General features: G+C 42.5%; 1 protein-coding gene across 4 annotated transcripts in view; it reads right to left on the bottom strand.

The window, feature by feature from the left end:
* MAPK8 (mitogen-activated protein kinase 8) overlaps positions 1-22,119 on the bottom strand; it is a 134,179-nt gene extending 112,060 nt beyond the window's left edge. For 3 of the 4 annotated variants that reach the window (XM_034775041.1, XM_034775038.1, XM_034775042.1), the window contains exon 1: positions 22,013-22,119. The gene's annotated coding sequence lies outside the window, so the exon portion shown is untranslated. Of the gene's footprint in view, positions 1-21,042; positions 21,121-22,012 lie in introns of those variants that run through there. The other variant, XM_034775040.1, reaches the window with a different exon arrangement.
* Positions 22,120-22,448: the final 329 nt, after the last annotated feature.

The following is a 22,448-nucleotide window of genomic DNA, read 5'->3' as shown; positions in this document are numbered from 1 at the left end:
GTAAAGCAATCTCTTTATCCTGAAAGTGTAACTTACAAATGTAGATTTTTTTTTGTTATATAACTGCCCTCAAAAATAAAACAATGTAAAACTTTAGAGCCTACAAGTCCACTCAGTCCTACTTCGTGTTCAGCCAATCGCTAAGACAAACAAGTCTGTTTACATTTACGGGAGATGCTGCTTCTTATTTACAATGTCACCTGAAAGTGAGAACAGGTGTTCTCATGGAACTTTTGTAGCCAGTGTTGCAAGGTATTTATGTGCCAGATATGCTAAACATTAGTATGCCCCTTCATGCTTCAGCCACCATTCCAAAGGACATGCTTCCATGCTGATGATGCTCGCTAAAAAAATAACATATAAGTTAAATTTGTGACTGAACTCCTTGGGGGAGAACTGTATGTCTCCTGTTCTGTTTTACCAACATTCTACTATATATTTCATGTTATAGCAGTCTCGGATGATGACCCAGCACATATTAATTACAAACACTTTCACAGCAGATTTGACAAAATGTAAAGAAAATACCAATGTGAGATCTCTAAAAGTAGCTACAGCACTCAACCCACGGTTTAAGAATCTGAAGTGCCGTTCAAAATCTGAGAGGGATGAAGTGTGGAGCATACTTTCAGAAGTCTTAAAAGAGCAACATTCCGATGCGGTAACTACAGAACCTGAACCACCCAAAAAGAAAATTAACCTTCTGCTAGTGGCATCCGACTCAGATGATGAAAATGAACACGCGTCGGTCTGCTCTGCTTTGGACCGTTATCAAGCAGAACCTGTCATCAGCATGGACGCATGTCCTCTGGAATGGTGGTTGAAGCATGAAGAGACATATGAATGTTTAGCGTATCTGGCACGTAAATATCTTGCATGTCGACTACAACAGTGTCATGCGAATGCTTGTTCTCATTTTCAGGTGACATTGTAAACAAGAAGCGGGCAGCATTATCTCCTGCAAATAGTAACCAAATCTGTTTGTCTGAGCTGAACAAGAAGTAGGACTGAGTGGACTACAGTACTTGTATTAGGTGAACTAAAAAAAATACTATTTTGTTTTTTACAGTGCAAATATTTGTAAAAAAAAATAAAATGAGCACTATACTTTATATTCTGTGTGGTAATTAAAATAAATATATTTAAAAATGTAGAAAACATCCAAAAAACACCCCAAAATATTTAAATAAATGGTATTCTATTATGGTTTACTTTTAGATTACTTTTTTTTAAATCACTTGACAGCCCTAATAAGAATGGATTTTATTGTTGCATTAGCCAAGACCTTGAATCAGCTTTTCACTGCCATACCTTGTGTTACTACAGATGCTATTTTGGGCTAAATTAAATTTGCAGATGTTGTTCATCCATAAGGAAAGGCCTTTGAATAATGGTAACAAAATGAAGATAGTTATTATCATAATATTAAGTTGTTGTCAGCCCTACTTCAAGGTAACAGTGTAAGGCCCCACCCAAACACTCCAAAAGCAATATGAATACTGATGTCATTAAATGGTTCAGTGGACTCATTATTTAACATTGTTTGGCCAGCTGGCATGGATAGGGCCACCCCACCTCAAGCAGTGATTTCAAACACAGCTCCCTTTAGAGTGTGAATAGGGCAGCTGTGGCAATTTCAGATCATATTTTCTTCAGAAGCTCAAAGTATATGCATACATGAATTCAAAATACAAATTAGTCTGTTACTAAGCAGGTATGACACCGTACCCAGGATTTACTACTACATGTAGATCAGCAATGCAAGCTTTTCAAATTAGCACAAAATTCAGATGCAATTTGTGTAATGAGTATAAAGTCAATCATGAAAAGTTGATGTAATGTCTCCCAACCTTGGGGGTACCAGGCTACAGCAGATGACCACCACTGGGGGCAGATAAAGATGCCTGACCCTACAGCTTTCTAGCCTTCTGACTGCTAATGTGATCCCTCAGGTCCCATACTTATTTACCTGGTCTCTTTGAATGTTACGCGCCTCTCTCCTCTCACAGCAATCCTGAGAGCAGCTGCTCACAGGTGAGTTCATGCACACAGATACACAAAAGGAAGCAGTAGTCTTATCGGCCCAAGCCCCCCATATACTCAGCTTCCACAGCACTAAACCACAATGCATTATAGACCCCATAGAGCCACCAACCCCTCCCCAAGCAGAATGTAGCAACAGCAGAATTAAAAACAAAGAAAGATACTCAGAAAGGGAGTCAAATTCATTATACTGTCCAAAAATAAGACTATTTGTGGGGAACAATAAATGCAAAGACCTGTGAGACAAACAAACATTCTTCTTGGTTGGAGGCCAGTATGCTGATACATCCTGAGGCAACCTGACCGTTCACGTAGCCTAGCTTTCAAAGATCTGCCTGATTCAAAGTGAACTAAAACTTATCCTGAAGGTAGCAGGAGAGGAGCAATTTTTTTTTTTTTTTTTTAATTAGCACTCATGGACTAAACTATCTGTTTCTCTCTCTGCCATATACTTCCCCACTTTTTAAATAAAGGCAGCAAGAAGTACACACATGTACATGCTATTAGCCCCAGGAAAATTTAAAATTCCATGTTTGCTAGAGGAAGAGGGATATGGACAAACAGAGAAGTAAGCTGAGATCGGGGGAGAACGACAGGTAAAACCTAGAACATTGTGTGTATCTTGTTCAAGTAAAGCACTAGCGTGTATATAAAGCCTGGTGCCATCTGGAGTTCCCACTGCCTATGCAGCCGGCACATGAATTCCAGGGCAAAACCACTGTCACGTGTTTAAAATGCCATGAGGTAGGTTTTGTAGAATTTGCTAGTATTAAAAATCCAAGGCTTGTAGCTGGTCTATTGACTTTTCATTCAGCCTTGAAATATCCTATTAATCTACAATGAGTAAGGTTTATTTTGACAGGTGAGTAACTGTTTTTCAACATCATTCACCACAGTCAATCGTTGAAGTGTACTGTCCAGATCTGGACTGGTGAGTTTCTATGGCCATTCTGTGACTCTAGTTAACTGAAGAGAATATACTTTTTGAAAGAGGCATAGATGAGCACAAGAACAACAATGAACACTGCTGGTACTGTATGTTAGATATTGGGGAAAAAAACAGTAGCAAGTCATGATTAAGGCTGTGTGTCTTCACAGATTCCATGACTTCTGCAGTGGCTGGTGCTGGCTCGGGGGTTGCCCGGCTGTGGCGCTTACCTCAGGCAGGGACAGCTGGCAGGCTCCTTACCCGGCTCCGACTGGCGTGTCCCTGCAGCTCCTAGGGGAAGGGTGGCCAGGGGGGGCTCCGCAGCTCCCACTGGCTGGGAACCCAGCCAATGGGAGCTGCAGGCGTGGCCAGTGCGCAGAGCCCCCTGTCCCCTCTGCCTAGGAGCTGCAGGGACACGCCAGCCGGAGCCTGCCAGGGAGCCTGCCAGCCCCGCCAACCCTGACCCCCTACCCCGCCCAGCACCAGCAGGGGTCCCGGGCCACCACCACCTGCCCCCTGTTCCATCCCCAGCACCAATGGGGTCCCAGGCTGCACACTGCCGCCACCACCCGCTCCCCCTCAGCACCAGCGGGGGTCCCGGGCTGCCTTCCCCCAGCACACGTGGCACCCTCAGACCGCCCCTCTTCCCCCCCCCTTCTATACGCGTGGTCTCCCAACCCAAGTTTTATTTAGGGATATATGGTAAAAGTCATGGACAGGTCACAGGCTGTGAATTTTTGTTTACAGCCCCTGACCCGTCCATGATTTTACCAAAAATATCCATGACTAAAACATAGCCTTAGCCACGATTCACTTTAGAATTAGGTTTATTACAGCTGTGCCATGTGTTGGTGTTCACAGGAAATTCTCTAGTATAAACAAAGGTTTGCAGCTAGGTTCTTATTCCTTAGAGCCTACCATTAAAAAGTACTGAAACCTACTGTGATGGGGTTTTATGCTGGAATGATCTACTCTTAAAATATTCTATATTCTTAAGAAATTTATTTAATTAAGAGCAGATTAGACAACAGCACAGATGATTTTTCAAACAAACTACTGAAACAATTAAGATGGAAAAGAAAGGTATTCATTTAGTTTCAAGACTATTTAAAATCCTTGTGTCAACAGGAGGATATTGAAAAGGTATATAGTTTACAAAACACAATATAATCAAATTTAATGTTTGTTAAATGTTACCAAAAATGTCTTTTTCCTAAATTTAAGTATTTTTGCAAACTTTCAAATTGTGTCCTGGATTAAGAAATTAAAACCATTTCACAAATGTCACTTTTCTGGGACAAGCATCATTGAAGAGAAAAGTCCTACAACTAGAGAGTCAAAAAAATAAATGCTTTATTGCACCACACTTTATAGGACTACAGTATATTGTCCAGTGAGACTTCACCACAGATGGTTCTCTGACGAATCCTATTATCACAAGGTACAAAATGACATCTTGCCAACTATTTTTTGCAGGTCAGTTGTGTCACAAGCTGTGATCAAAATGGTTCCATCAAAAGACAACAAGTGTAATTCTACAGTTTGGCAAAAGAGCTGTTAGGACAGCAGATTAAAAAACTATTCTTAGCAAAATTCTCTTATAGAAATAACAGGATAACGAGAGAGGGGAAAAGACATCTTCCAAAGCCTTAATCCTTTCCCAAATAAAGGGCCAAAGGGTGGAGGAGAGGGAAAAATAAGTTAGATGGGTGTTTCAAGAAGGCTTTAATGTTAAGTATGGTTGTTGACTACTCAAAAGTAGTCAATTGCAAAGCAGGTTCTCAGTTTTATGTCACTGTAGTATTATGTAACAGCAATATTTCACCCTATCTCCAAAATTCAGAAGACATACAAGCAGAAAGTTTGTGAAAATCTAGTGGATTTGCTGAATTTTCAGAATTAAAAAAAAAAAAAAAAAAAGACATGTTCAAGCCAGCTGCCTAAGAAGTGCTAACAGCAAAGATGAAAAATTGAACCTATAAAATAGCCATGCTAAGCATTTAAAACCACAGAATATATAAGATTATGACACAAAGCTGAGTGGAACTTCTTACTCATGCAAAATTCACATCCAGTCATTGATAAAATGCACCCAAGCATATGAAGATGCTGAAGAAGCAGCCTAACTTGTAATTCCTTTGATTTTATAGTTTTAAAATGAAAATACCAAAAACAGTTTTCAAAGTCACTTTCCTCATTTCTGTTCTTTCGTAATAGAAGTTAAAAACCCAGGCACTCTTCTGCTTCAATACTCTTTAGGTGCGGGACCATTACTTGTAGTCATATAATATGAGACAAGTTTATCCTCGAGATACTGGTTCTCTGATAACCCCCATACTGTTGACACAGTAGTAATGGAGTTTAAAATAGGCAAACTGGGAGCCAATCAATCAAGTATGCACTTGACTAAGCCTGACTGCCAAAATACACAAGAAACCCTATCAGAGTGGTTTCTCCTATAGCACCAAATTCAAGTGGTTTACTAGGTTTAGTCTTTTGCACAAATATGGAAAGCAAATAGGCTAGGAATCAGTCTTAGCCCATTTCAAGAAATCTGCTTATACAGAGCATAGACTTACATTTCGCCTGCAGTTTCAGGCCTCAATGACTTGAAGGTGAGCAGGCTGAAGAGAGGAGCAGTAAAATGGAAGGCCAGTGGCACTGGTCAAAATATATTTAATGTTGGTGATGTCACAATTTTTATACTGGCGTTAGTGTTAGGGGTGGGGAGAATCATACTTTAATATCCTCTGATGGGAGATGCACAACTCTGAAAATGAAGCCTTCACTCTACTAGGTATTTTTACCCCACCTTAAAGAGGAGGAAGTTGGCTTAGTCACTTAACACTTTGAGGCACATAGCAGTTCAGAAAAGTCAGTAGCAGGACAAAAAATAGAATCCCAGGTTCTCATCTCTTAGCTTTTTTGTCTGCTTCCTCATCTAGTGATCTGGAATAGGCATTAAGCTCTCTGTAATGAAAGAGAGCAGGGAGACAGAAGAGCACTGCAAGAAATATGGAGATATAAAATAGCTGAGAAAGGACTTTAGATTTAAAAAGTTAAATATTGGTATGACAAGTATCAGAGGGGTAGCCGTGTTAGTCTGAATCTGTAAAAAGCAACAGAGGGTCCTGTGGCACCTTTAAGACTAACAGAAGTATTGGGAGCATAAGCTTTCGTGGGTAAGAACCTCACTTCTTCAGATGCAAGTAATGGAAATCTCCAGAGGCAGGTATAAATCAGTATGGAGATAACGAGGTTAGTTCAGTCAGGGAGGGTGAGGTGCTCTGCTAGCAGTTGAGGTGTGAACACCAAGGGAGGAGAAACTGCTTCTCTAGTTGGCTAGCCATTCACAGTCTTTGTTTAATCCTGATCTGATGGTGTCAAATTTGCAAATGAACTGGAGCTCAGCAGAGGGGCATTGCTGGCATATGATGGCATATATAACATTGGTGGACGTGCAGGTGAATGAGCCGGTGATGATGTGGCTGATCTGGTTAGGTCCTGTGATGGTGTTGCTGGTGTAGATATGTGGGCAAAGTTGGCATCGAGGTTTGTTGCATGGGTTGGTTCCTGAGTTAGAGTTGTTATGGTGCGGTGCGTGGTTGCTGGTGAGAATATGCTTAAGGTTGGCAGGTTGCCCCTCTGCTATGTACATTGGCCAAACTAGACAGTCACTACGCAAGAGGATAAATGGACACAAGTCAGATATCAGGAATGGCAATATACAAAAACCTGTAGGAGAACACTTCAACCTCCCTGGCCACACAATAGCAGATGTAAAGGTACCCATCTTACAGCAAAAAAACTTCAGGACCAGACTCCAAAGAGAAACTGCTAAGCTCCAGTTCATTTGCAAATTTGACACCATCAGATCAGGATTAAACAAAGACTGTGAATGGCTAGCCAACTAGAGAAGCAGCTTCTCCTCCCTTGGTGTTCACACCTCAACTGCTAGCCCAGCACCTCACCCTCCCTGATTGAACTAACCTCATTATCTCCATACTGATTTATACCTGCCTCTGGAGATTTCCATTACTTGCATCTGAAGAAGTGAGGTTCTTACCCACGAAAGCTTATGCTCCCAATACTTCTGTTAGTCTTAAAGGTGCCACAGGACCCTCTGTTGTTTTTTATTGGTATGACAGTTCATTTTAAATATAAAGGAAATTCCTAAAAATCTTAATTTTAAATCAAAGTTGCTTGCAGAAACCAATATGAAAGCTTAGAACGCAAGTTTGGAACTTATGAGTTAAGTCTGTTTGTGAATATTACTTCTCATTAAGTTAATTTGTACTTTAGTAATATAAGCCTCTCAGATATTTTAATGTACCATGAATTCTTTTGTCTAAGGTATTTATCACTAGGGCCTTATAAACTAACAATAAATTCCACTACTAATATAATGATCTTCTCGTTGTCAAATCTGTCATGGCTTCCCACAGTGTGGTACAAACAGGCAAAATTTTGGGTGACACTAAACTTCAGGATAAGGGCCTTGATTTTTCAGATGTTTTATAGAGTGCATTGCCCAAGTATAATGGTCTAAAAATAGGAACTACTACTAAAGGATGGTATTGTGGTTTAGCAGAACAGGATTGTTCTGTTCCTCCCTAAGGCCCTCTGTCCTAGCAGGGAAGACCTAGTAACTAGCCACACATGTTAGAAGAACCATTGGTATTTGATAAATCAGATGCTACAGTGACAAGTGTGAAAAAAAATGCAAGGCAGTACTGCTTCCAGAAAAGCCAGAACAAGATCAGAACTCTGTAGTATCAATGGAAAAGGACAAGGGCCCAATCATGACATTTTGTACAGCAGGAACCAAAATTAAAGCTTTTTTTTTTTTTTTTTTAAGAAAGCAAAAAGAAGCCAGTGTGTGAACGCACCATGAGGGTGTGTGTCAGAGTGAAAGGTTGGTTACAGGTAGTTTCTTTTACCTGATGCAGCAATTTGTACATGTGTATATGTACCATTTTCAAACTTCTGTAACTATGCTATGTCTAAGTAACATTTCTATAACCATACTATTTGAAGGATTAGGGTTCCGCCAACCCCATTTCTGATCACTAGCTCTGGACGAGGGCTTAGACAGGGGGAGGAGGGAATCACTGGTTCTGCAGCCCTTTGTACTTCTCCTTCAAAGCATGTTTACATATGATAGGTAGTGGGGCAGTGACCTTTGCAGGTCACATCATCACCATTCCCTTTTCAACAGCTTCCTCATGGATTTCAGCAGCAGATTTCAAACTGCTGGAATTAGAGGATATACAATTGTATAACTTTTGAAAGATGGGTTCCAGGCTTTCCAGTAACATACAGTCACAATACTGGTTTTTAGTTCTAGGAGTTGACACAGTCACCACTGAAATAATGCTGGAATTGAAATGGGAGGCTGGAGATAGGAAGAAGAAAAAGCAAGTTAATAATAATAATAAATTATGTGATTTTATGACCTGCCAGTCCCGGGGGGGTGGGGGGAATGGTCTACACACACTCCACTGGAAGAGATTCAGCTTTCCCTTACAGTATACGTTAGGAATCAGGACCCAAATTTGTACAAAAAATCATACACCTGACTCATTTTACTCAGGTATGTACCTGAGTGCTGGACTGGACAAGTTATATTGCCAAGCATCAGGGCTAATAATTAGGCTTAAAAACCTGTCACTGGTGGCTCTGTCTAGCAGTGCTCTTTTTAAAATGAGTCCTACTATAGTCTTAAACCAATGAGCTTTCCAGGCACCTGACCAAATCAGGTCCACATGCACACAAAATTTGAAGTTTTACAAGGAAGGTGTTAAGAGTTTATAGCAAAGACAAAAAACAAAACAAAACAAAACAAAAACACCAACACATTTCTTTATGAGCACTTTGATTTGCTATCAAAAAAAGTTGTCAAAAATTATTATTAAACTGAACTAGACAACACCATTGCCTTTGTGTAGAAAAGCAAACATGAGAAATTTCAGAATAAAGGATATTTTTATTCAAAACACACCCACCCACCCCAGAGAACAGGACTTAGAATGGAAGCACCTCAGCCATCACAACATGCTATCCCAATATATATATTTCCATATACACATTATGGCCTTACTGCAAAGCTATTCGGTAATTTTAAAAGCTAAATCTTGGTCTTACAGAGAGGTTATTATTAGTCACTATTGTACTGTATGCTGTAATGCTTTCTATAATATGTTTAATTAAATAAAAAGAGTTACCAGAGGTATGCATATGGCCTTTAAAAAAAAACCACACACACACAAATCCATAATTACAATGATTAGGCCTTCCAGCTGTGCTGTGGAATTAATGTTTTTCTCCTTGTTCATCTGAAATGTAAACACTCAGGAGTTAGTATGTAGTATCACAACCATTAAGTAATTTAAAGTTGCATTTTCTGCCAATATCCATTATGGTATTAGTTTATGGTACCCAAGTGTAGGAGATGAATAAGTATTTAGTGTGGTCGTACACCAAGCTAGATCTATGCAACTGCAAAAGTACAACAAAACAGGCAACACAAATGTGAGGATTATCATTTTACTGCTAAGCCTATATGCAATGAAGGTTGATTGAAATACAGTATGGAACATTAGCAGTATCTTTGTCCAATAACCATTGGGGAAGATAAAAGCTTAGAAACACTATTTTCTATTTTAAAACCATTAGGAAGATTAATATATTGTGATGTACATAGTTTAGATAAATCAGTTGATCTCATACACTGTAAACTTACCCCCACCCCACTCCACACACTAATGGAAGAGGTAGGCCTCACTATAACAAAACTTGTACACAGAAATAGTAAACATCTTTCCCAAGCTTACAAAAAAGTTTTAAAAGGTAATGGTAACACCTGATAGACATTATTTTGTGATATCTTATACACATCAGCCGCAGTCCATTGTTAATGCTGAATACATTAGGGTAGAGTGGGGCACTTAAGATAAAGGATGCCAGTGTTTGGAGAATTTCTGGGTTTCATTCTACAGAAAGATATATTATTGTTTGGATATCAGTGAGTTAAGTTTATAGAGCACTTTGGGATGAGTGTTATGTCATTGTAAAAGTATTTATACAAGTTACATGCAAAACTAAGGGCATGGCTACACTTGCAGATGTAGAGCGCTTTGAGTTAAACCGGCCTTCGTAGAGCGCAGTAGGGAAAGCGCTGTAATCTGTCCACACTGACAGCTGACAGCGCACTGGCGTGGCCACATTAGCAGCTCTTGCAATGGCCACAGAGAGTAGTGCATTGTGGTAGCTATACCAGCATGCAAGTGGCTGCAACATGCTTTTCAAATGGGAGGGTGGTGGGATGGAGTGTGACAGGGAGTGTGTTGTGTGTATGGGGGGAGAGAGAGTGGGTTTTTGGGGGGCTGAGAGCATGTCAGCATGCTGTCTTGTAAGTTCAGACAGTGGCAGACCTCCCCCCCACCTCTCTCTCTCTCTCTCTCTCTCACACACACACACAGCATTCCATAGTAATGGTTGCTTTGTCTGGGAGCAGATAAGCATGCCAGTTGTCAAACGGAGCTTTCAAAGGGCATATCCAAAACAATGATAAGAGTGGCCACTTGACTTAAGGGAATTATGGGGTGTTTCCGGAGGCTGATCAGAGCACAGTAATGCAATACCTCATTAACACTGATGCGCATCAAACATTATTCTACTCGCCGAGGTGGAGTACCAGGAGCGCTCTAGCTGTGTAGTCAGAGCACTCTATGTGCCTTGCCAGTGTGGACGGGTAGTGAGCTAGTGCGCCCGGGGCTCCTTTAATGCGCTGTAACTCGCAAGTGTAGCCAAGCCCTTACTGTGCAAGAGGGATTTCAAATCAGGCTCCCAACTTTCAGGTGTCTGACAACGCAGTCACTCACTTTATAGGTACTTCAGCAGTAGTCATGGATCTGCCCCCTCTCACAGACTCCATCAGCCCCAGATTCCCTCCTTTTGTAGCAGAGTCCTTCCCAATATGTTCCTCCTTCAAAAGGCTTCTTAAATTCTAGGGCAGCATCTGGGTCCTGCTCTAGGTTAGCCATTTTGGAAATAAACGATCAACCGGAGCACTGTTCAGCTCCTTCTTCTATGATTTGAGCAATGGGTTTCTAACTCCTGCCTGGAGATTGGTACGCCTTGATATACTCATCCAGTCACTACATCAATTTTGCATCTAGCAGATCTTATGCTTCAATTTTAAAAAAGCATCTAGCCCATCTGGTTGCAAAATAACCTTGCTTATATGACCAGACAGTGCTGTTTTGCAGAGTCTGAAGATACTGTCTGAAGCAACAGCACTAAAAGGTGTAAACTGCCCCATTTTTCTAAGTAAAGGTGTTAATTCTGAAGTATAATGATGCTGGTTCAAAAGTCAAAATTAATATTTGCTGATCATTTCTGCAGAAACATCCAGATAATGTTGGCTGTGCAGAGAACATGAGAAATTTCTGTATTATTTTTGTGAAAATTATGTTTGACTCAGTTTACTCACTAACTTTTGTACTGCTACCTACTTGAGAGCAAGGTATTAATTTCTTTCCAGAGACTGGGAAATAATCAATGAATTGATTGGGTGCAGGTCAGGTAGATATGTTTGGGTTGGGCGAATGGTCGAACAAGAATTGTGAACATGTGAATGCAGATACCTTGGAGATACACTGGACAACCAGACTACTAACTTTTAACAAGTGCCATAGCGCAAGGGATCTGTTGGATGTAGATGGGCAATTATTCATCTGACCACAACCGCTTTCCCTCAGCTGAACCAAGGGTGGGGGCAGTATACGTGAAAACAGCATGACTGTGACTCGAGACAAAGGACTAAAAGTGTTAGGAGACAGGGATAAGTAACCTGCTCTCCCAGCCGATAGGGTAATCCAATCCAGGACTGTTAAGTAAGGCTAGGGAGGTTTGTAGCAAGCAAAATGGGAAATGACAGCCTAGGAAGGAGTATTGCTGAAAGGGATCTGGGGGTCATAGTGGATTACAAGATAAATATGAGTCAACAGTGTAACACTGTTGCAAAAAAAAAAAAAAAAAAAAAAAGCAAACATCATTCTGGGATGTATTAGCAGGAGTATTATAAGCAAGACACAAGAAGTAATTCTTCCTCTCTACTCTGCGCTAATTAGGCCTCAACTGGAGTACTGTGTCCAGTTCTCGGTGCCACATTTCAGGAAAGATGTGGACAAATTGGAGAAAGTCCAGAGAAGAGCAAAAAAAATGATTAAAGGTCTAGAAAACATGACCTATGAGGAAAGACTGAAAAAATTGGGTTTGTTTAGTCTGGAGAAGAGAAGACAGAGGGGACATGATAACAGTTTTCAAGTACATAAAAGGTTGTTATAAGGAGGAGGGAGAAAAATTGTTCTCCTTAACCGATGAAGACAAGACAAGCAGCAATGGGCTTAAATTGCAGCAAGGGCGGTTTAGGTTGGACATTAGGAAAAACTTCCTGTCAGAGTGGTTAAGCACTGGAATAAATTGCCTAGGGAGGTTGTGGAATCTCTATCATTGGGGATTTTTAAGAACAGGTTGGACAAATACCTGTCAGGGATGGCCTAGCTAATACTTAGTCCTGCCTTGAGTGCAGGGGACTGGACTAGATGACCTCTCGAGGTCCCTTCCAGTTCTATGATTCTATGCAGTCTGCCTTTCATGTAAGAGCAAAGAGGGACACACCTAACCAAGCAAGAAGAAACTGGTGAGTAAGGGGGGAGAGATGTTTTTAGGTTTTGCTTTACCTTTTAATTCAATGTCCCTAAATGCTGTATTACAGCTGTTTTGAGAAGGCTGTCCTGCATCACTGAAAACATCTGTTGCTTGCACAGCTCTCAAAGATAAGTCTCCAACAAGGCCCGTGCTCATCTAGACCTGCTGATGGAGCTGTGGTGAAAAATTGGGCTGCTGAAGCAAGGGACCCAGTCTGAGTAGTGAATTGGCTCCCCCTTCAGCAAAGTGGAGGCCCTCAGGCCTAACCCTCTGGGCATGCTCCCAGAAACAGTATATAAAGGTCAGAGGCAAAGCACATCCCATGGATCCATGACAGGATGCAAGTGAGGTGAGGCACTAAACACTCCTAAATACAGTTTTAGAAGCTTAAAATGAAGTAAATAGAAGAGCTCTAACATGCTGTCTTTTCCCTCTAAGACTGTCAATATTTAGTCCCAACTTTCAACCATGTTTCCCGCCACCTGTCCAGACAGCAACTAGCCATTCGTAGGCTTCTCTGTCCAGAAGGAAAACAAAGGGCAGAAACAGCTGCAGTCTAAAGATCACCCTCCATCATTTTTCCTACTGCGTGCTGCTGAATGCAAATTAACTTTACCAAAACCTTGACCGTGCAAAGGAATCTGTGTAGACAGACCCTTATGCCCAAGCAGATGGAGGTCAATGGTGCTGTCACACCACCCAAGTGTAAGGCCCTCCCACTCTGTCATGGAACCCTCTGGAGTATAGAGGCTTAAAACATTAATTTCTTCAGAGCCATATTCTACCTGCAATCTTTGACTGCAGAATCTTATTGGTAGCAATGAGAGGTCTGCTACAGATGGTGGAGGGTGGAATACTGCTGCCCCAGCCCAGGGGCCTTAAGTGTTCATTTGATTTTCTCCACAGCATGACATCTCTGGCTAAGTATATACTTTCTCTTTTCCAGGTTGCTTGAAGCCTATACTTTTCAGGGCGCCCTTTAAACTTATCCTACATGGATTAAGAGATTGTGCCTTTTTGTTTGTCTTTTTATGATGTATACAGGCATTCTGAAAGTTTTCAATGTGTTCTTTTTCCTGCTTTTATTATTTAACTTCAGAAATATCAGCAATGCTAACTCTGGTTTTACTGGAGAACATCGTGGATGTCTCAGGGATGTCTATACTGCAGTGTGAAGCGTGACTGCAGCTCCGGCAGACACACACACTAGCAGGGTTAAAAATAGCCATGTAAATGTGACAGCACAGGCTTTCAGCCTGGGCTGTACGTGCATGCTGGGGACCCTGGACACATACTTGGTGTGAAGCCTGTGCTCTCACATCTACACAGCTATTTTTAACTGTGCTAGTGTGTGTATGTCTGCCTGAGCTGCAATCACACCTCACACTGCACTACAGACATACCCTCAGAGTATTTGCATTGTGTGCGCTCACATCTTAACAGACTTCCTTTCTACTCAATGTTAATTGCTAAAGTTAAACAAGTTTTAACAGAAAAACCACTGAAACAAACCCAAAAGGCAAACAGTTTAACAGTCTAAAAATTCTGTTTTCAACTACTCAACCTCCACTCTCTTGTGATCTCATAGTTGAACTAGTTCTCAAGTCATCATAGAATCTTCAAGGATAAATGAGACCTGAATTTCCAATAAAGAGTCGATAAAAAAACAACCCAGGTAGTTCTATTTTAGTGAACAAACCCTCAAGGCCTTTTTTATAGATCATAAAGAACATAATTTCAATTGTTTTTCCTTTGAAGGTGACCTTCATGCTACCTTTTTACCAGTCTCAAACAAGGTGATATACAGTCTTTGGATTTTCTATAGTACCCAAGTCAAATATCGGGAGTTCTAAGAGCCATGCAGTGCCCATTTGTATAATGGCACTATACATCTGCAAACTGACTAGCCAGCAACAGCTCTCACCCACATTCAACTCAAAGTAGATAGAAATAGATTTGTGCCCTGGAGGAAGGGAAAAATATCAAGCAGCTCTCAATACATTTGCATTTTACACAGATAGGAAGTTCTCATAGGAACATGCAAAGTCACACAAACACCTCATTTTTAAAAGAGATAATACAGACTGAACATATAAACAGAGCACATTGGGCATACCCTTCCGTTTCATATTATAGTTCCATTTAATTAAAAGGCATATCATCATCCAGAGCTGCAGTCATCAATATTTACCTCCAATAAATTGCAAGAACTGAACACTTCAAACCATCTTATTGTCAACATGCCCCCATGAACCACAGATTCAGATTCCAGTAGATAAACTGAGTCCCATATTTCATGCAAGGGGTGGGGCAAAGAGAGAGAAAGGCGGTGTCTCTAAGGTTATCTACTATGCATAGATATTAGAGGAAGAAATTAAATAAATAAAGATGACTTGCCGCTGGAATTCCAGTGGAAATCTTTCCCTGGAGAGAAGCCTTAACTATCAGTTTCTAAATATTATAAGATACCATTAAAATATGCTATTAGTAGTACTGTACTCCCTAGGAAGAATTAAAAAAACCTGTAATTCTATTTATAGGCAAGTCTCCTCCTGATCCAGAACATTCCATAAAGACAATCTGGATCAATTTTAAATTACTTTCTTCCATAGAGATAAATGAGGACGATGTAAACAGACACACCAGCGCAAACGTCACATCCTAAAGATAACTATTACAAAAGCATAGCAGCTTTACAAGGAGGAATTCTCTGCCTTTTCAAGGATGGTTTCCCCAAGATTTCCCTCTGATTGTACCCCAACTTTGTTTCAAATATTTCCAAATTTATTCTTCTTCAGGGCACATACTAACAACATGCCGAATTACCCTACAGCCATTGCTCAAGTCTTAGAGCAAAAGAACTCTGGTGATTGTTACTTATTCTTAAATTCTAAGGTTAACATGCTTCCAGTGAAGTTTTTCGAGACAAAGCAAATTAAACTGGCTCAGGGTATTGGTAATGAGATAGGGAGCCTGTAGTGAGGCGGCCTGGCTCCCAGCCGCCCCTGTGGGGGACGAGTCAGAACAGCCGCTAGACTGGGCGGAGTCACCGCCTGTCCCTGCCCCCCGGAAGTCAAGGGGCGGGACAGGAAGTATAAAGGCCCGGCCCCAGCACTCAGTTGTGGCCTGACTGCAGGAGAGGACAGACGCTGGTACCTGAGCTCCTGCTGGGCTGCGCCTGCCCCGAGCCCGGTATCCTGAGGAGCGGACTGAACTTCCCCTCACCGAGGGTCTGGAGGAGCCCCCCCGACCTACCTAGTGCTCACTGCCCTGAGGAGCCCATGATCTGGGACACGGCTGATGAGGCTCAGGACGTGCAGGTACCTATGGAGGAGGAGATGGGAAGTGGCCTGGGGATAGCTGACCCCGAACCCATGTCAGTGTGTTGCGGTCAGGATCCCCACTGACCCAGCAGCAGAGGGACTGCCGCTGATAGAGCCCTGGGCTGGAACACAGCGGAGTGAGTGGGCCTGTGTTCCCCCCGCCACCCCATGCTGGGTGGCAGTCTCTCCTCCTCCCTGCCTGAGGGCCTGAGCCCCGGAAGTTACTGTTTGTTTGCTCAGCCCCTGCCTGAGGGCCTGAGCCCTGTACTACAGTTGGCTGCCTGCCCGACCTAGGCCTAGGCACGCAAGGCTGAACTGCTCCCCCCACCTCATGTAGTGAGGCGGCCTGGCTCCCAGCTGCCCCTGTGAGGGACGAGCCCTACCCCGGGACATCTACAGAGCCCTTCACCTCAAAGGCTGATCTACTCACAAAATTGCACTGATTTAACACCAAGTTAGCCACATCGGTGCTGCTTTGTAGACAGGCAGACATATCCATTTTAATCTGTTTTATATCAGTTTAGCTTCACACACAGCCAGTTTTTGACTGGTGTACACCCATAGGTTTGCACTGGTTCAACTAAATGAGTGAAAGTCTTCTGTACAGACAAGCCGTAAGTCACGAGCTCACATTTGTTCTAGGTTAATATTCAGTTTCCTATATGACATGAACAGGTGTTTCTCCCAGTCCAAGTGATCACACTTCCAGTTTGACCTCTATGGTGGGATTAGAAAGCCAACACTTCTCAGCATTAAAGGGGGTTCTTCCATAACCTCACTGAGGTATACCAGCAGAATAGTGTAGTGCAGGGGGAAGTACTGAGGCTGCCTATGGTACATCTGTCCTGAAGCATTCCAGAGGCCACCAACCTCACATCTTTCACTAACACTAAATTCACTGCTAAAAGAGAAGATTTGCAAGAGAACAATTGAGATTTCTGGCTTGCCAGACAATGCATTTAAAGAGGTAGTGTCAATTTAACTTTAGCTCACACTTTTGCAAAGACAACCACCAGAAGCATTCCCAAATCTTAAAAAGATGCATAAATAGAAACAGTTGCTTTTAACAAATTTCTTGCAGTGTTTGAAAGCCTAATGTCCCAGTATTAAGAACACTGAGTGTAAACAATGTCATTGATTTTTCACTGTCCAAGCTGAGATAAATGCAGAAATAAACAAGAAGCATTCCGTTTCAATTGGATTTTTAAAATCTCAGTTTAATAACTGATAGATATTAGTAGTAATAGTAGATATTTTGAAGATGAAATATATTATACCCCTTTTTAAAAGGGCACCTAGGCCCAAAAGAGTCAGAAGTATAATTTGTAAAAGAATATACAGTACATTTCTACTCAACTCGAGACCCCCTCCATCACAACCTAGGAGAGATCAAATTTAAGAGACAGTTTAGTACATTTCTCAACATACTACCAATAAGATGTAAAAAAAAAACATGTAATTACAGTGATATATGAACACAACACTATCTGATCATTCACAATCAGAAAGTTCAATGTGCACTCTACACATCTTGTGGAACAGTCTGTAAGAATTGAAAAAGTACTTATAGTTGAGAATCAAAGGTAGCAAACTGACGTTGAACAATAAATGGAAAGAACTACAATCCCAAATGCTTCTATAACACTAACACATTGCTTAAAACAGCCACATCAAAATCTAATTTCTGTAGCTGAAGAACCACTGCAGAACGCATGCCACTCGTAAGACATGAAAGTATCTTAAACTTATTATATGTATTCCAGATGGCGAACCAAAACATTGTATAATTATGTTGGGAGAATGGGGGGTTCCGGTTAGTCAAAAATTCCGGTTAACTAAGATATACTTACCAATGGAGGGAGGGAGTTTGGGTGTGGGAGAGGGGGCAGGAGGTTTGGGCAACGGAGGAGTTTCAGGGTGCTGGATCCAGGCAGCGCTCACCTCAGGTAGCTCCCCACAAGTGGCAACACGTCCCTTGGCTCCTAGGCAGAGGTGCAGCCAGGTGGCTCTGTGTGCTGCCTCGCCTGCAGGCGCTGCCACCACAGCTCCCACTGGCTGTGGTTCCCGGCCAATGGGAGCTGCAGAGCCTGCGCTCGGGGCAGGGGCAGCACACAGAGCCCCTGTGGCCATTCCACCGCCTAAGAGAAGAAAGGGACATGTCACCACTTCTGGGGAGGCACGTGGAGCCAGGTGGGGAGCCTGCCGGCACCGCGCCAACCAGACTTTTAATGGCAACCCTATTGAAGATTTGTATTGGGAGATATCAGAAATGCCAGTTTCTAGAGCTTTCCAGTTGGTAAAGTGACAGATAACACAGCTTTTACTGTATAATGATTAAATTTGTTAAAATAAGATACCTGACCTTATAAGCAAGTCCACCTAATGGATTTGCCAAATAAATTGTACATACATTTCTACAAAGCTTCAAAAACACTGCTCCCTAAAATTAGCACGTTTGACAAACTGTACTTTTTCCTAGAAAACCCTTTTGTGCCTTTTTTAGGTTCATTTTCCTACTCCGGAAAGTGAATCTAAAAAATGGTATTGTGAGGCTTGACATTTGGTCTCTCTCATCCACTCCAGTTCAAATTTGCTGAGTATACAAAAACTCTTTCCCCCCTCCCGCCCCACCGGTCTTAACTGTCAACCCTGAAAACTGACCTGGAATCTGAAAGCCAAGCTGGGTTCCTTCTGGCTCCTGAATAATCAGCAATGGAGATTCTACAATCAGAAATCTGGTTAGCAATTCTGTCAGTGATGATGCACAAACCAGAAGTGAATCCTGCTCATCCTACCATTGCTGAACTGGCTATGCAGGGCCAACAGGAGTAAAACCTTATTAATCAGTAAAAAGCAAGACTATATGGTTTTGAGTATGCACAGGATGCAGATTTACCACATAAGATGCTGCCCTTTTTTCCCTACAGTCCTTCTTAAGACTATAATCTCATTCTGAAAAAAGACTTGTGTATTTCCAAAATTTCAGATCACCATTGTCCATTCCTCCAACCTATTCCCCACACTTCAAAGATAAAGTGATATTTATTCCAAACATTTCAAAGTTAAACAACGGGCTCAGAACTTGGAGACAATCATTCTATGATACCTGATGACAAAGACCGAAACAAACTCTCACTCCAATACATTCAGTGGGAGAAACAGGATGCTCAGAAAGATGTTTGGATGAGATGGAATCAGTTACGTTTTTGTGTACGTAAGTTTGTATCAAATACAATCTACATCCATCAGACCTCATGCTTTTTCAGGAAAAAGTCGCTTCTCTGAAATATCTCAGAGTCCGTCCCCAGAAGCCAAACTCCATGCCTGGACACTTCATCCATTACCACGAACAGGTACCCTAATCACCCTCTCCCTACATATGTAAATCTCACTGCTTAGCATATGAGAAACTAGACTGGACACCAAACTAGTAAGTGTACAATAAAAATCCTACGCTAGCAGAGAGTAAGTTCACCACTCTGCCAGTATGGTGCCTCACCTGTGAAGAAAACAAAGAGTTTAAAACACATACTTATTAAGGAAAATGTATTGCTTTACGCATTAGAACTTACTTGATAGAAACACTGAAGAGCGTCACTAGAGTCAGATACGAGAAAAATAATTTAAGATGGCTGCCGCCATTGACTGAGGTCAAAACAGAGGCATAAGCATATTTGAATTTCATTAGCTATGTCTTTATTATATATTCTTCTTCATAGAATGTACAATTTGAGGGGTCTAAAAAGTCACTGAACTCACTTTTAGTTAGTACCCTTAGCTAGGAATTTGACCCAATATCCCTTCGGGCTACAATCTGAATTAATTCTAAATGAATTGAATACTTGAGTGTACCAGTTTATGCAAACAAAATAAAACATGCTACAAAACTATGTTTTAAACACCCGATTCACCCAAAGAGGAGTGCATTTGCCTACAACTCTGAAAATTAAACTAGTTTTTCAATGAATTAATCGCAGACTGTTACCAAAAGTAATCTCCAAACCTCTAAATAAAACCAAGTTGTAATATAAGCTTGCAAAACTCTGCCTCACACACTTGCCCTAGATCAATTAATTTCTTTAGATGGGTGAGTAAAACATCATTTGTGTTTACATAATTATGGTCAAGCTAGGTAAGCAGATATTCTGCCTGGGCTGAAAAAAATATTCATAATACTTTTGCAAGGCCCCTCTATATAAAACTGAAATTCAGCAAGACTGTATAAACCCAACTATGTCACCATAACTGGGAAGAAACAAGGCTTGTGGGAGTCACATTTGCAGCTTATTAACAGACCAGTTAACAAACTCTTACACTTTGCATTGATGGAACCACTGCACAGAGAAATCTGAAGAAATCAGAAGCTTTCAGAGTCAATTCTGACACTACTAGAGATAAAGAGAAACTAGAGGAGGGCAACAGAAAAGCTTCAAACACTTCATTCACTTTTAACAAAAAGTATTAGGATTAAAATGTAGAAGAGACAAAAAATATTGCCAAACTCCCTAGGCAGCTGTCTTTGGAAATAAAATATCTGAGAGGAACAAAAAGGTATTTTTTCAAAAACAGTGATTTTGAATGTTGTTACAGATCTCATTCACTTCAAATTACTACACTCTACAGCAACTCAAACCTCTTTCCCCCAAAAAGCTTACAATAAAATACAAGTAGGTTTGGATAAAAATTAATTTTTATCTGTAAATGTTGATAAACGCTGATTTTACTGTAGACACAGAAACCAACCTAAGGTATTTCCAAAATGTACAGATATGCCACGTAAGAAAAATGCTGCTTGAGGACTTCTTAGAGTTTGATTTAAGGATATTTACTTTGTATATTCTGGCGTGGTGTTGACAATTTGTGTTTTAAGAGCTATAAAACTGTAACTTTTTGAATCTCAAGGTCTAGGGTCATTAAATTATTATCTGACCAGCCTCCACCATTTCCCTCAACTGCGAACATTTAAATCGATCGAAGTACTTTAAAATAAAATTGTCAAAATTATAAAAAAAAATCAAATTTTGCCAAGCTTACACAGAGGGCAGGTATGCAAGATGAGAGAAGATCCTTCCACAGCTTGAGCTTGGCTTACGTTCTTCCCACGGAGAAAAGTCCCACTGTTGTGCATTATGCCTATGCTTGTACTGCCAAACCAACAAAGAGATATTCCTCCTCTCTCTCCCACCCTCAAACATATCCCCATGTTTTGTAGTGCTCTTCTAGTCCCCAGTATGTCACCCAGCCCACATGCAACAACAGCCCAGCACAGCTGTGGAGCGCTATCCACCTGCTACGGGTTATGTATAAAATCCAGAGGAGTGTAAGGTGCTAAACAGATGATGAAGGTCCCTAAATCAAGGGCTGACAACACGACCTCCATGTGTACAGGCCCCAGCCCTCTGGCACCCCTTCTTCCCACCACTGTCCCCCATATCTCCTCTTTCACTCCACTATGATCACTTCTCCCTCCAGCTGCCCCCACTATTGTTACTGCACACCCATAAGAACTAAACATTGCACCCTTTGCATGCATCCCACTACCTGCCCCTCCCCCCCAAAAAACATTGCGGCTATCCCTTTTCAGTCGCCCCTCCCCCCACAACAACCACATATTATTCCACCCCCTTGCAATGCACCCCCAATAACTACCCCTCCCCCTAGGATCATTACACCTATCCCTTCCAGCTGCCCCCCCCCAAAAGACAAATATCATTGCATCCCTCCCAACTGCATACATCTCCCCCACGGCACCCTCCCCCCAGAACATTATTGCACCCCATCCCGCAGCCCCTCCCCCAAAGACCCACACACTGCCCCCTCACCCCCGCCCCCCCAGAGCCCTGTGCTGGCGCCGCACCCCTCCCCCAGCCCGGTATCGCCGCCCAACCCCAACCTCTACTGAGCGGCCGAGTCAGGCCCACCCCTGCGCCGAATCGGGCCGGGCTCCCCCTGCGGTAGCGATCCCGGTCCCGCGCCCCGGGACAGGCCGCGGCCCCGCACTCACCGCCACCGCCGCCACCTCCTGCTTCAGCCGCGGCCGCTGAGTAACGAGCCAGGGCCTGGCTGCGCGCAGAGACGCAGCGCCCCGCCCCCTGCGCCGCCGGCCCGCGGGGGAGGAGGGAGCGGGAGCTTTTCCTCGCCCGGCCCCGAGACAGACCCCCGCAGGCTCCCTGGGCCCCCCCTGGGGTCAGCTCCCCCGTTCAGTGTGCCCCCCCAGGACAGACCCGCTCCGTGCGACCCCCGCACGCCCCCAGGACAGCCCCCCCGGGATACCCCCGCTCCGTGTGCCCCATCCCGCATACCCCTTGGGACAGCCCCCACCACGCGGCCCCTGAGACAGAACCCCCCGGCTCCGTGTGCCCCCCCCGCCCCGGGACACCCTTGCTGCTTGTGCTCCCCCGTCTGTCCCCCACACGGCCCCCTGAGACAGACACCCCCCC

The sequence above is a fragment of the Trachemys scripta genome, chromosome 7, assembly GCF_013100865.1.
Source record: "Trachemys scripta elegans isolate TJP31775 chromosome 7, CAS_Tse_1.0, whole genome shotgun sequence".
Classification (NCBI taxonomy): Eukaryota; Metazoa; Chordata; order Testudines; family Emydidae; genus Trachemys; species Trachemys scripta.
This window is presented reverse-complemented; position numbering and strand designations above follow the sequence as displayed.